Source organism: Schistocerca americana, chromosome X, assembly GCF_021461395.2.
Source record: "Schistocerca americana isolate TAMUIC-IGC-003095 chromosome X, iqSchAmer2.1, whole genome shotgun sequence".
NCBI lineage: Eukaryota > Metazoa > Arthropoda > Insecta > Orthoptera > Acrididae > Schistocerca > Schistocerca americana.
In genome coordinates this window covers 933,051,223-933,066,225 of record NC_060130.1, presented here as the reverse complement: position 1 = coordinate 933,066,225, position 15,003 = coordinate 933,051,223, and positions in this window count along the sequence as shown.

The window sequence follows — 15,003 nt, the reverse complement described above, 5'->3', positions numbered from 1 at the left end:
TTATGTAAAAGAAAAGTTTCTTCTAGATTTAGGAGTATCAGACCATAAAGCACTATTTGTATCACTACCGAAGCAAAATTCAGTCTGCACAACAAAAAGATGTAGGAATTTCAGTCAAGAAAATGTGGAAGTATTTTGCAAAAAACTAAGCCAAACCAAGTGGACAGTCAGCACACACACTTCCACAAGTGACAATTACAATAACTTTTTAACTGAATTCTTGGGTATATTCAATGAATGCTTCCCTTTTGTAACAGTGAGGACCAGGACCCAAAAAAGTAGATCCTGGGTAACAAAAGGAATTAGAGTGTCTAGTACTACTAAGAGAAAACTGCATATGGAGGCAAAAGTAAATCAAAGCCCTCAATTTCTTAAGTATGTAAGCACATACAAAAAAACATTTGACAAAATAGTTAAACTAGCAAAACGTACTGCAAATAACGACTTCATTTCAAATGCAAAAAACAAATCAAAAGCTGTTTGGTCTGTTATAAGAAGTGAAGTTGGCAGTGAGGCAGAGAGAAAATGCCCTTCTAAAATAGTGATATATGGTAGAGCTGTTACAGAACCCAGTGCCATTTGTGAATCATTCAATGACTTTTTCATAAACTATAACAAATTTGGTGACTGTTCACCACCAAATACAAAGCCCAATATGACAGATAGCAATTGCACATGTTTTAAGTTTTCTCATGTTTCCATCTCAGATGTCATCAAAATCATAATGTCCCTAAAAAATTCAAAATCTGCGGGGTGGGATGAGGTCCCCACTGAAATAATAAAAATAGTCCGTCACAGAATTGCATATCCACTCTCTTTCATAATCAACCAATCATTTGATGAGGGATGTTTCCCAGATCGATTAAAATATGCAGAAGTTCGGCCCACACACAAAAAAGGCAAACAAGATGAATTGGGCAACTATAGGCCAATCTCACTGTTACCAATTTTCTCAAAAATATTTGAAAGAGCTGCATGTGATCACATTGAAAATCACAATTCATCTAACAGCATTATCTTAGGCAATCAATATGGTTTCAGAAAAGGCCGCAGCACAATCCATGCAATAAATGAATTAGTCACAAAAGTCAGCAGATGTCTTGATGATAGAATGTGTGTGTCAGGCATCTTTTGTGACCTGTCCAAAGCCTTCGACACAGTAAATCATGAGCTGCTTCTCCAAAAATTGGCACGCTACGGTTTTCAAGGCAAATCTCTTAGCTGGATGTCATCATACTTGGCAAACAGAAAACAAAGAGTACTTATTAACATCAATGGCAAGAAATTTCTCTCTGGCTGGAAAAACACTCAATTAGGTGTTCCACAAGGCTCAATATTAGGGCCACTGCTTTTTCTATATTATATTAATGATATGCCATGTCAGGTCCTGTCTGATACTATCCTCTATGCAGATGACTCAACAGCTGTAGTCTGTTGTAAAAATGAGGTAGACCTAATTCGTCATATTGAACAAACACTTGGGGAAGTGGAGGCATGGGTCAAAAACAATAACTTAACATTAAACTTTACAAAAACAGAAATTGTTCATTTTACCACAAAACAATCTGCACAGTCTATAAGTGAAATAAGGTATATGGACAAAAAATTAGAGACTGCAGACTGTGTCAAATTCCTTGGCGTGTTAGTCAATAAAAACCTGTTATGGAGTCGCCATGTGGACAACATACTGGGACGACTGAATAGCCTTGTATATATTATGAATATCTTGTATAGTATTACTGGTTTAGCTGTAAGAAAATCTGTATATAATGCATATTTTGTTTCAGTCATTAGGTATAGTATAATTTTCTGGGGGTCTGAAAAAACAAATTTACTTAGAGCTTTTAGACTACAAAAAAGAATCATCCGGGCAATGGTGGGAGCAAAACCAAAGCAACACTGCAAACCTTTATTTGTAAAACTGGATCTAATGAGCATTCCAAGCATATACATCTATGAAACTCTCACTTTCACGAAAAGAAACCCACAACTTTTTGAGGGCAACTTCTTCTTGCATCAATATGATACAAGACATAGAACGAGCTACATGTTACCTACCCACCGTTTAAAATCATATGAAAAAACCCCATACTATATGGGCATGAAATTTGTAAATAAAATATGGAAAGATATGGATGACCCAAATGTAAAAGGCACCAAAAGAGACCTGGAAAAATATCTGAAAGATAAATGTTACTATAGTGTAGAAGATTTCATGAATGGTAACAATGCATTATAATTGTAATTCAAATACCTCTTTGAAGATGTTACACCATGTATATTATTAGTTTGTTGTATTTTTAGTATTGTTATATATAGTGTAAAAACTGACAAGTCACCTATGTCACAATCTTTGATTGTATAAGGCATGTTATGTGATAATAAAAATTGAATTGAATTGAATTGAATTGAATTGAACAATAGAACTAGATCAAGCAGTATTAGATTAAGCAGAGCCAGAGCAAGCAACACTAGATTGAAGTGCAAACACTGACTTACCAGGGTTTAATTCCATAGTGGAATGAATGTTCAAAGACATAGTTACAAAGTTTTCAGAAACAGATAGCAAAATTTCAGATGAACTTAATGGAAAGTGTATCAAACTCTCAAATGACATTTGGCAGATAGACAACAAAGTTTCAGCAGTAGTTACCAAAAGTTCAAAATCAGATGACAGGGTTTCAAAAAAAAACTTAGTCAAGCAAATTAGAGGATTTCAGAAACTAATTACAGGATTTCAAAAGAAGTCAGTAAAATAGGCAACAGAATTTCAGAAACAGATGACAAGATTTCAGAAACAAATAGCAAAGATAGTGAACTGAGTTCTCAGAAAGCTGATGTTAGAAGTGAGCTCAGTGAGCAGACAGCTGCAATTAAAAGAAAAAGTAGACTGAGGGACTGAAATAGAGATTAATGTAGATGAGAGAATAACTTCTACAGAATCAAAATTGCAATCAAAGTGACTCGCATTGGACTCTGGACGTAGAGATGCAATTTCTAGTGTTCATTCTAAGTTGAAGTGTCAGATTGAAGAGGTCAACAATCAGAATAATATCAGTTTAGTAATTTAAATGAAAAATAGAAAATATAGAGGAATTTTTAGCTGACAGTGATGACCAATGTAAAAGTGATGTGTCAACTTTGCAAGAGAACACATTAAATGGCCGAAAGCAAATGTAATAATTGCAAGTGGGGGCTTGTTTGAAATGTTTCTTTAGTGATGTGTATAACACTAAAATGCTGGTGAAAAGTTTAGGCTGAGGATGGGAATTCTCATACTGAGGATTTTTGTGCAATGCTGCAAAGATAATTCACTTCCAGAAATCAGTAACAAAGTAAAACTTAAATTTGTAAAGAGGTTTCTTGACATTTGATGATCTTGAAAAAAGGTTTTTGCAAAAGTTTTGGTTTGAGATATGCAGGCCAGGATTAAGGGAGAGAGCAGTGGGGAAGCATGAAAGAATTTTGCAAGGTTCAGTTAAAACAACTAGTCCAATTGAGTAACCTTTTGATGGGTTAAAACGGATAGATACATTAAAGAAAAAGCTATGTGAATGAATACAGTGGGGCTTGGTTTACAGATTTGATGACTCCATTGAGCAGTTCTTGAAATATGCAGATAAGCTGGGCCAGGACATTTGAGGGAACAGATAGGCAAACTTTTACTATGAGAGATGAAATTGAGGAAATGGTAACCATAACACAACTAATAATCAAGTGAAAAGAAAGAATTATTATCCAGAATGGGGACCTGTGTAAGAAAAGTAGAATTTCAATGCAGACAGAAATGATGATAGAGTATCTGACTGGGAAGGCAGACAGTGGCTGGAACACAACCAACCTAATAAACCTATAGACCTAGAGAGGGCAAGAATAACTCCTACATCTACATCTATATCTATTCTCAGAAAACCACTATGAGGTGCATGGCAGAAGGTACATCCCATTGTACCAGTTATCAGATTTTCTTCCCATTCCATTCATGTATGGAATTCAGGAAGAATGAAGGTTTGAATACCTCTGTGCATGCTGTAATTATTCTAATCTTATCCTCATCGTCCATATGTGACCAGTACATAGGAGGTTGTAGTATATCCTAGAGTCATAATTTAAACCTGCTTCTTGAAAATTTGTTGATAGACTTTCTCAGGATGGTTTATGTCTATCTTCAAGAATCTACCAGTTTAGTTTTTTTGGTATCTCTGTGACACATTCCCATGAATCAAACAAACCTGTGACCATTTGTGCTGCCCTTCTCTGTATACATTCAGGATCCCCCATCAGTCCTATTTGATATGGGTCCCACACACTTGAGCCAAGATCTAGAACCAGTCACATGAGTGATTTGTAAGTAATCTCCTTTGTAGACCTAGTATTATACCAATAAACCAAAGTCTGCCACCTGCTTTACCCATGACTGAGCCTATGTTATCATTCCATTCCATATCTCTAAAAATTGTTATACCTAGGGATTTGTACGAGTTGGCCATTCCATCTGTGACTAATTGATATTTATAGTCGTAGGATACTATGTTTCTTCATTTTGTGAACTGCACAATTTTACATTTTAGAATATTTCAGGCAAGTTGCTAATCTTTGGACCACTTTGAAATCTTACCAAGATCTAAGTGACTATTTATGCAGATTCTTTCAGAGAATACTTCATTGCAGATAACTGAATCATGCAAAATGTCTGAGATTATTATTAATATTGCCTGCAAGTTCATCAATATACAACATGAACAACAGGGGTCCCAACACACTTCCCTGGGGCACACACAAAGTTACTTCTACATCTGATGATGACTCTCCAACCAAGATAACATGCTGTGTCCTTCCTACCAAAAAGTCCTTATTCCAGTGAGAAATCTCAGTTGATACCCCATATGATTTTACTTTTGACAATGAGCGTTGGTGTGATATTTATTTATTTTATTTTATTTATCCATCCGTTGACAATAAATATTGTATGGATGTTGTCAAGGGTACATGTAAGCCATTTCAAAGAAATGGGACACAAACAATATATACATAAAAAAGTACAAAACAAAATAATACAATGAAGTTAATAATAATACAGTGAAATTAATATAGCCCATATACATCGCTGCTTGTTATTTTAAATGCATAATCTGTTTTTCATAAGGCTTTAGTTTTGTCCTCCCTAAATGCCAAGTCCTTATATGCACAACACTGCTTAAGTATATATTTACATCACACAACAGCTGTCCTTTAAGTATGTAAATGTAATGAATGATTAGGTAATGAATGATTAGGTACAGATAGAGTATTTTCCATTTTGCCTTTATAACCGAGTCAACTGCTATTTGGAAATCAAGAAATACTGCATCTACCTGCCTGCCTTGATCCAAAGCTTTCAGTATGTCGTGAGAGAAACATTTGAGTTGGATTTAACATGATCAGTATTTTCAGAATCTCTGTTGGTTGGCAGGAGAAGTTGGTTCTGTTTGAGATACCTCAATTTGTTTTAGATCAGAATATGTTCTAAGCTTCTACAAGAAATCAATGTCAAGGATATTGGATGGTAGCTTCATGGATCACTTCTGCTACCTTTCTTGTAGATTGGTGTGACTTGTGCTGTTTTCCAAGAACATGGCACAGTTTTTTGTTTAATGGATCTACAATAATTTCAGCTGTTTCTCAACACTACTGGCATTAATAGTAATTTCACCCAACTTTTCATGGTACAAGGTTTAAACTGGGGCAATTCACCTGTGTTTTCCTTTGTAAAGAAACATTTGAAAATGGAGTTAAGAATATCAGCTTTTACTTTGCTACCCTCAAATTCAGTTCCTGTCCCCTTTGCTAGGGACTGGACACCAACTTTGGTGTCACTAGCAGCCTTTATATATGATGAGAATTTCTTTGGGTTTTGTGAAAGATCATTGGACAATATTTTGCTATGGTGGTCATTGATGCCTTCATGATTGACAGACAAATATGTTTCATTCAGCATCTCTCTATCTACAGCCCTATGCTTTGTTTTGCACCTATTATGCAGTAATACCTGTTTGTTTAGAAGTTTCTTTACAGTGATTGTATACAAATGAGGATCTCTCCCATTATGAACTGTTCTACTGTATCTATCCAGTGCATGGTCAAATATTCTTTTAAACCTGAGCCATAATTCCTGTCCATGCTCCTTCCCTGTGTTTAAAGTTTCAAGTGACTCACTGGGATGTCACACTAATGATTTTTTATTTAGTTTACTGAACATACATATCTTTCTGCTCATTTTAGTTGTCCTTTGTATTTTGGTAATCAGTGTTGCCACAACTGTATCATGGTCACAGATATCAGTTTCAGTGTGGAAATCCTAAAAGAGGTCAGGTCTGTTGCATTAGGTCCACTATATTTCCATCATGGGTGGGATTTTGAACTATTTGTTATAGGTAGTTTTCAGAGAAGGTATTTAGTAATGTTTCACAGGATGTCTTATTACACCTGCCACTAACAAAACTGTAATTTTCCCAGTTTATTGTTGCATGATTAACATCTCCATTAATGATGACATTATGATTAGGTAACTTATGTACAAGTGAACTTAGGTTTGCTCTAAGGTTTTTGGTTAGATCAGGATATGCATTTAGTAGGCAGTAGTAGGATTCAATTAAAGTGTATTCCCATTTGCCTATCCTTTTGATATACACTTAAATTTTCCCCAAAAGTTTCAGTGCTCTCAATTTCAGGTTTCAGCCAGCTTTCTATACCTAGTATTATGTGGGCTTCACTGCTTTTCTTGAGTGCTTCAAACTCTGGGACTTGGTTGCAAATGCACTGGCAGTTAACCATTAGGATTTTAATACTCTCACCTGCAGGAGGCATATCTTTCAGTCTTACACTGATGCTTCTTGGTTTCCTACAGCTGTCATTATCCGGATTGGATGCAGAATCACCTAATCTAAAAAAGAAACTGTTGTGTGCACTCCACACAGTCAATTGCCTGAGTAGCAGCCTCTGACGTGTAGTGCGCACCTGACCCATTTAGGGGGACCCTACAGTTCTCAACCCTATGGCATAAGTCCAGGATGTCACAGCCTAGCTTGTCACAGAACCTTTGAAGTCTCTGGTTCAGTCCATCCACTCAACTCAGAACCATAGTGCCACAATCAGTTCTGGGGACAATGCTTCAAATTGTGAGCTTTGTTGAAACTCCACAGGCAAAGCTGGTCTTCTCAACCTTCTCTGCCACTCACTGGAATGACTGAAGTATGACCTTCGAGCCCAGAAGACGGGCATCATTTATTCCAACATTGACCACAATCTGCATTTGGTTGCATGCTGTTCCATCAATGGTTGCCTGAACAGCCTCTTCAACATGTTGAATGAGGCCTCCAGGCATACACACTGATTGAACCTTGCATCCTTTCCTGTCTCTTGCTGCCGTTTCCCTAAGGGGTACCATCATTCGTCACCCCCCCCCCCCCCCCCTTTCTGGTCTGAAGGCTAGAATAGGCCCGAGGTGTTCCTGCCTGTTGTAAGGGGTGACTAAAAGGAGTCTCACACGTTCAACCTTTATGTGATGGTCCCGTGAATTGAGATCTTTAGCCCACTTTCTCGTCGGCGCATTGTAGTCTGGGTCATTCTCCATCTCTTGGGCGAGGACACCTTCCTGGGTGCATTTTCCACCATGCACTATGCAGTGTCGCATTCTGCACCACCGAGGACCATGGACTTCTTAGCACCTCATATCCAGCATGGTAGCCAGTCTGTTGTGGTGGGACCACCATGTATCCTGTTGGTTGTAGCCCCTGACAACACAGGGATCGCCCTGCTGATGCCTGTGCCATTAATTTCTCATGTATGCCATGGAGTAGATACCCATCTCCCTGCGGCATCAGCACTCCCAGCAATGACCATCCTGCCAGGTGGCCCTTGCTGAGGCTGGGTGGAATCCGTTGGGAGAGCCCCTGGTCGGAGTGGGTGGCATCAGGGCGGATGACACGCCATAAAGTGTAGTACGTCATTTCTTGCTGATGGCCTGCCACCAACAGTCTCTAAGTGGGCAAAGTCTAACTTCAGTGCTAAGAAATATGACTCCAAATCGTTCCCCTCCCTGGCCACACCATGGAAGGATTGCCAGATTAAGGGTGGCAGTGAAGCTTATTCGTCCTGGTACCTCGTATGTACGAGAGTTGATGGGGAATCTTTGAAGACCATGAAGCCTCAGTTTTTTTGTGTTGTAGGACAAGTTTGGGGAGGTGGAGGGCTTGTCTGAAATGTACTCTGGGCAGTCTTGATAAAAACAGCATCCTCTGCCCAGTCACGGCATTACTCACTTGTGACAAGTTGGAGGGTGTTTCTGTTACCATCACATCTCATAAGAGCTTAAATATGGTCAAGGGTATCACATTCCACAGGGGCCTTCTTTTGCAGCCAATTTAGAGCAGCAAGGTTCTCATTTCATCCAGAGTGTCCATCGGGGTCTGAGGGATAATCAGGTTGCCACCAGTGCCTTCATCTTGGCGTTCGAGGGTGACACATTGCCCGAGAAGGTCAAGGTGATGGTCTACCACTGTGGCACATCCCCCCCCCCCCCTTCCCCCCCACCACAATGCAGTGCTTTAAGTGCTGGAAGTCCGGCCATATGTCTTCCTGCTGTACTTCCATCATCACATGTCGAGATTGTTATTAAATTCATGGCAATTCCTGATGAATGTGGCAACGTTTCCATGCTGCATTTCTGCCCTACAAAAGTGAGAAGCTAAGCTAAATCCTGCAACATGTAAAACATCTATACCAGTGGTCACATGATGCTCAGAGAGGCAGATTATGTCAACTAGGTTGGATGACTCTGATTCATCACTGCAGATTAGTAGTTCATTAATTTTACTTCCGATTTTGTTTTGTGAACATGGCGGTGAGTAGAGAAGCAGTAGCAAGGGGCTCCAGGAAAAACATATATTTCACCGATATAAACTGTATTCTATGCAGTGAAAGTCTTCTAAATGGATTAAGACTATGTTCAGCGAGTCAGAAATGGATTCAAACAAAATGTGCCAAACACTTTGTCGCAGTAAACATGAAAAGTGGCAAGGGGGAAATTAGCTACTGTTGTTTTCAACCGACGTGTTTATCAAAACAAGACAACGCACAGATAGGAAACGCCAGCTATACACAAGAACAGGATGTACTTCAAAAGGTAAGCACAGTTTGTGACTGTGGAGTAATCAGTTGTTGTTTACGATCAATGTGTTTATTAAAACAAGCAAATATGCAGGAAGAAAACGTCGTACAAACTCTAGATCAGGATCTACTGCAAGCTAAAGAGTGTACAAACAACCTAGAAAAATCAATCAGGGAACTAAAACAAAAACAAAAAGTGGAAAATTAGTCATTTGCTAGTCCTATAATAAGCTGGCATGTGAAACAAGGGGTAAATTGGGATCGTAAACAAAAACAAAAAGTGGAAATCGAGCAGAGTACTAGGCATAAAATAACCTGGCGTGTGAAACAGTGCAAAAATCATTACGATCTGAAAACAACGAATAAAATTGAGCTTCCTGACACCAGTGAAGACTCGATCAAACAGGGAACTAAAGGTAAGGATCATATGTATGAGAAAAGTGAGATTAGTAGAAATAAATATGACCTGCCAGACACTAGTGAAGATACGAACAAACAGGGGAACAAGAGAAAGGAACATACATCTAAGACAAGTGGGAGAAATAAAAAGAGTGATGTATACATTTTCTCAGACAGCCACGCAAGAGGCTTAGCAGAAAAAATGGCCAATATGCAAAAAAAACTAAAAGTAAGTGGAATCACCAAGCCAGGCGTGCCATTAAGTGAAGTGCTGAAATCCTGGGTAACATCTGTAACAAAAGGTGCGAAATGTGTCATTATAGGGGGAGGAAATGACATTTATAGACATGAAAGTATCAATGCAAGAAGAGTACTGAGGGAAACTCTAGGGAATGCTACTCATTCTGACGTATATGTGCTAAGCGTTCCTCAAAGACACGACTTGATGGTCGAGTCCTGCGTAAATAAAGAAATTACCAGAACAAATAGGATATTTAGGAAGATATGTAGCAGCTTCCCAAATGTGACTTTCATAAATGCAACAAGCTCACAAAGAGAGCATTTCACAAGGCATGGTTTACACAGAAACAACCGCGGAAAAACTATTCTGTGCAAAGAAATTTTGGAAAAATTTGACAAACTACAAGGGCAGACACAGACACCCATAATACTTCCAATGAAGGAAGAGGCAGGAAAGTCTCCACTGTGCCATATAAAAGAAAAAGAAACAACCTCATCACCAACAGAAGCACACCCACAAACCTCACCATGCCTGATAGAGGAAAAAGAAGCAACATCATCACCAACAGAAGAGGACCCACCACCCCCACCCCCAAAAGAGGAACAGATAACGCAAACAACAGGAAAAGAAGTACGGTCATCAGAGACCTGACAGATAAGATATGGGAGGGGAGAAAGAAAAAAGAAACCTATCAGGGACCAGGACTTCCTATATAATGAAGCCGGAAACCGGCCAACCTACAAGAGGCTGTCATCGAAGGAAACTCAGGATTTTCACTGGCCCAAGACCAGCAATGCCACAACATAGCAGACAATCTGAGAAGCACACCGGTACTAGAGTGTCAAAACCAGGTGTACCCAGAGATGACAAAACCAGGAGAAAACGAAGGGAGAAAAAACATGAAGATAATGTTATGGAATGTAGAAGGATTTAAAAACGCAGCATGCATAGCTCCAACAGACTTTCTCGAAGGTTATGACATAGCAATATTCACAGAAACTTTTCTCACAGATCATTGGCAACACCCGAAATTCTATAGCATAAATATGCTGGCAAAGCAAGGAGAAAGGGCGCGACCCCAAGGAGGAATAACAGTCCTACTGAAACCGTGGATAACACCAATTATAGTGACACCAGAACTAAATCACTCCATTGTAATAGAAGCAAAACACATCACAATATTAGCAACCTACTTCCAGCCAAGTGAATCAGCCATAGACATAATTGATGAACTGGGCCAACAAATAAGATGGAGCAAGAAAGGCATCCCTTTACTTATCGCAGGGGAACTAAACTCTCGGTTGGATGTACAGAATCACAAAACAAAATTAGTAATCGAACCACTACAAGAAGGAGGCCTCATTCTGGTAAACAACACAAACATCCCTATGTACTTCTGCCATAATGGCAAAAGTGCTATTGATATCGCCCTCATAAGAGGAAACATAAAAGGGGACATAAGCCCACTTTGGAATGCAAACCACACGCCTATAAGAAAACACATCCCGATGAACATAGCCATACAAAGTGATTGGAAGGCAAGAGAGAACCATGAGAAGAGACCGCACTTGAGGAGACTGGATCCAAGGAAAGTGGAAGAATACCACAACCAGATAGAACAAATTGAGTCCTTAATCAACAACTCAAATATAGAGGAGGCAGCGCTTGAACTGGAGAAACTCTTAAAACAAGCAGCTACCCCCAGGAAAGTGAGAAGAACTAAACCATGGTTCGATCAAGAGTGTTATCAGCAAAGAAAAGAAGTACTCCAAGCTTTACACTGGCTAAAAACGGACACAGATAATCACTCACTACTACAAACATACACTGAGAAAAGAAGATCTTACAAAACACTAACTAGGGAGAAGAGAATGGCTCACAGGGAAGAAGAGGGAAGAAGACTAGCTGAAGAAGCCAGGAGAGACCCATTCATTGCAATCTGCCCCCGAAAGCAGGCAGTCACACTATATAAGCATGGAAGAATGGACGAGACATTTCAAAGACATTCTCAACAATGGTGGTAGAGAAGGAGCACAGGTAGCAAGTCAAGAGCTCACACTGAAAGATATGCCAGCCTGGTCCCCACTCACTCCAAATGAGGTCCGAAACATCATTGAATCAACAAAAAGGAAGAAAGCACCGGGACTGGACTTGTTTACAATGAATACCTTAAAGACACAGCCCATCTGCTAGCACCAACATGGACAAAACTTTATAACAAATTCATTGAAACAGCAAAAATCCCAGGCCAGTGGAGAAAATCAATAGTAAGGGTAATGTACAAAGGGAAGGGCAACCCAAAGGACACAAACAAATACAGAGGAATAGCCTTGGAAAACAACCCTTTTAAGGTATTCACAAAACTAGTCACAGGAAGAATAAGACACACTTTGGAAGACCACCTCCCAGAATCTCAATTTGGGTTCAGGGAAAAAAGATTCACTACCACAGCAGTGGAGCTGCTTTTAAAAAACATATGGGAAACCATCGATAAGAAGCAAAAATATTATGCTGTATTCATAGACTTCACAAAGGCCTTCGACCTCCTCAATCGATCATTAGTAAAAAGGATGCTCGACGAAACCCTGGGAAGAGACAGCGTCTGGACGAGGATCATAAACTCCATAAATGAATGGAATGAGATAAAGATCTCAGACAACCTCGACCTGTCTGAACCAATAAGGCAAACAAACAGAGTACTCCAAGGAGACCCACTAAGCCCACTCCTGTTCATTCTGGCAGCAAAGGACATTATGGAAATCGCTCAAGACGAAGATGTCAAAGCATATGCCTACGCGGACGACATTGTGATAGGCTCAAAAACCTTAAAGAAACTACAGGAGACTATAGAAGACATGGAAAAATGGTTCACAAAACACAAGTTCGTAATCAACACCGACAAGACGGAAATGATGGTATTCAGACCAGGCGGGCAAATCCCAAAAACGACAAGAATTGCACTACAAGGAAAGCAAATATCTATCACAAAAGATTACAAATATCTAGGGATAACACTCCAGCCGTCTGCAACGTGCTTCAATAAACACACAACAGAGAAAGCAACACAAGCCATCAGAGCGATAAAAGAAATAATTTCCATCAGAACACTAAATCTAGATACAGCTATGGCACTCTTCCAATAAAAAATAATACTGATACTGGCTTATGGGATAGAAATCATATGGATACACCTAAATGAAAAGAACTTAGAAACATTGCAAAGAGTAAAATCAACCTATATCAAAAGAGCCTTAGGAGTAGCAAAAACCACAAGATCAAGATTAGTCTACCTTCTCGCCCGAGAATCTTTCCTCATAGAGGATCTAAGGACAAGGTTCTTATTTCCCAACACATCAGCACTGGAGAACCTACTAAGATCACTACTCAAGAAAAGAGAGGAAGTACCAATGGAATTCTATGGATCCGGGGCCATGATCGGCTGCACTTGGACAGCAGCAAATTTTGAGATGAGACACATACTTACAAGACTCCCAGTACACGGATTCCACCATGAAATTTGTGCAAATACAACATACCATGAACCGTCAAACCTTTGCAAGTGTACACTATATGGACAGTCTTGTGAGAGATACCATATAGAAATATGCAACAAGAGGACCAGATCAATTAGAGGCTATGCAATAAATGGTTCAAATGATAATCTGTTATAATACCTGCACTGAATGTAATCTACTACTAAGAATTATGCAGACACTCAATACATCCTTGTAATTCACTGTCAAATGATTGTAATCTAATGTATAACTATAACTGCTATTTTGCTGCAATAAATCGTTTATTATTAATTTTACTTCTTAGCCCTTGAATATTTTGATGCACTAAAGATAGCTGACATTCCAGACTGCCTGAGACAAGGCTGAGCTAAAATAAAATTTCTGCTGATTGGTGAAAATTTTGAAGTGACAGCTGTGTTTACTTATCCAGTGTACCAAAATTTAGATTTAAAAAACTTGTGACCTGGTATTGTGATCCTAATTCAGCCTGCAGAATTTGGCATACATTGCTGGCATGAGAATTACCTAATAACAAATCTTTAATTTTTTTTCTCAAACCAATGATTTCTTTCAATCCTGACCTCTCTTAGAATGTGACTTCTTTCTGTGCCATCTGTCCTAAAAAAGGTGCTCCTCCAACACCTGTAACCACTCATGGTAGTGCCTCCCACAATTAAATTTCCTGCTATTACCCCAACCAGTTTATCCTTCCCTTTCTTGTTGAGGTGTAAGTCATGCCTAGTATAATCCCACCTGCTGAGAGAATCAGCTGGAACTAATATGTGACCCCACACCCAACCCAAGCATCCATTCAAACTCCAAATTAACTCTCCTGACAGAAGAGTTCAATTGAGATCAGTTGGGCATCTCAGAACAGACACAAACTCCATACTGGTATGTCTTGATACTGACACAATCTGTACCAAGTAACACTCTATGTTGTACACAGGATTTCTGTCAATACTGTTTCCTGGTCCACCCACAGTACCCTCAGTGTCTTCCTTGGTAAAAAGTCTTTGAGGGGTGAACCTAAATCCTCTGTCATCTGACCCAGACCAGCACTAGGTTTAAAAAACTTGTGACCTGGTATTGTGATCCTAACTCAGCCTGCAGAAGTTGGCATGCACTGCTGGCATGAGAATTACCTAATAAAAAATCTTTTTTCTCTTTGCTGACTTCCCTACATTCTTACTCAATTTTCTACTGAATGTTTGTTGTACCCTGTCTGCACGTACCTCTGCCTGAGGCTCATCACTTTCTAGTGAAGTAACAGGTCAAACTTACTTTTTACATTCACCACAAAGCTGTCTGATAAAATTTTAAGCCTGTCCCTTCTATTGCCTGGTGCCATTTCCCACCTCTCTCTGCCCTTCTCCCTTCTTATTCTGTCCAGAGTGTCCCTACCCCAATCTAACTCAGCTTGAAGGGCAGCAATTTTCCCTTCCTGTTCCATCTTTCTATCTCTACTACGTATCCTAAAGAACCACTGATGAGTCTGATTCACTTCCCCAATTCCTATGCAACTACAATCATCCCAATGGAAAAAAATGCTGTATGCATGACATCAAACCCTGGAGCTAAAAATTCTATGGCAAGTCAGTCACTTTTCACTCATTGTAAAACTAACACTTTAGTGAGAATAAGTCAATTAAATTACCGAAAAACAAGAAAACACATTTACAAAAATTTGGCCTACTCACT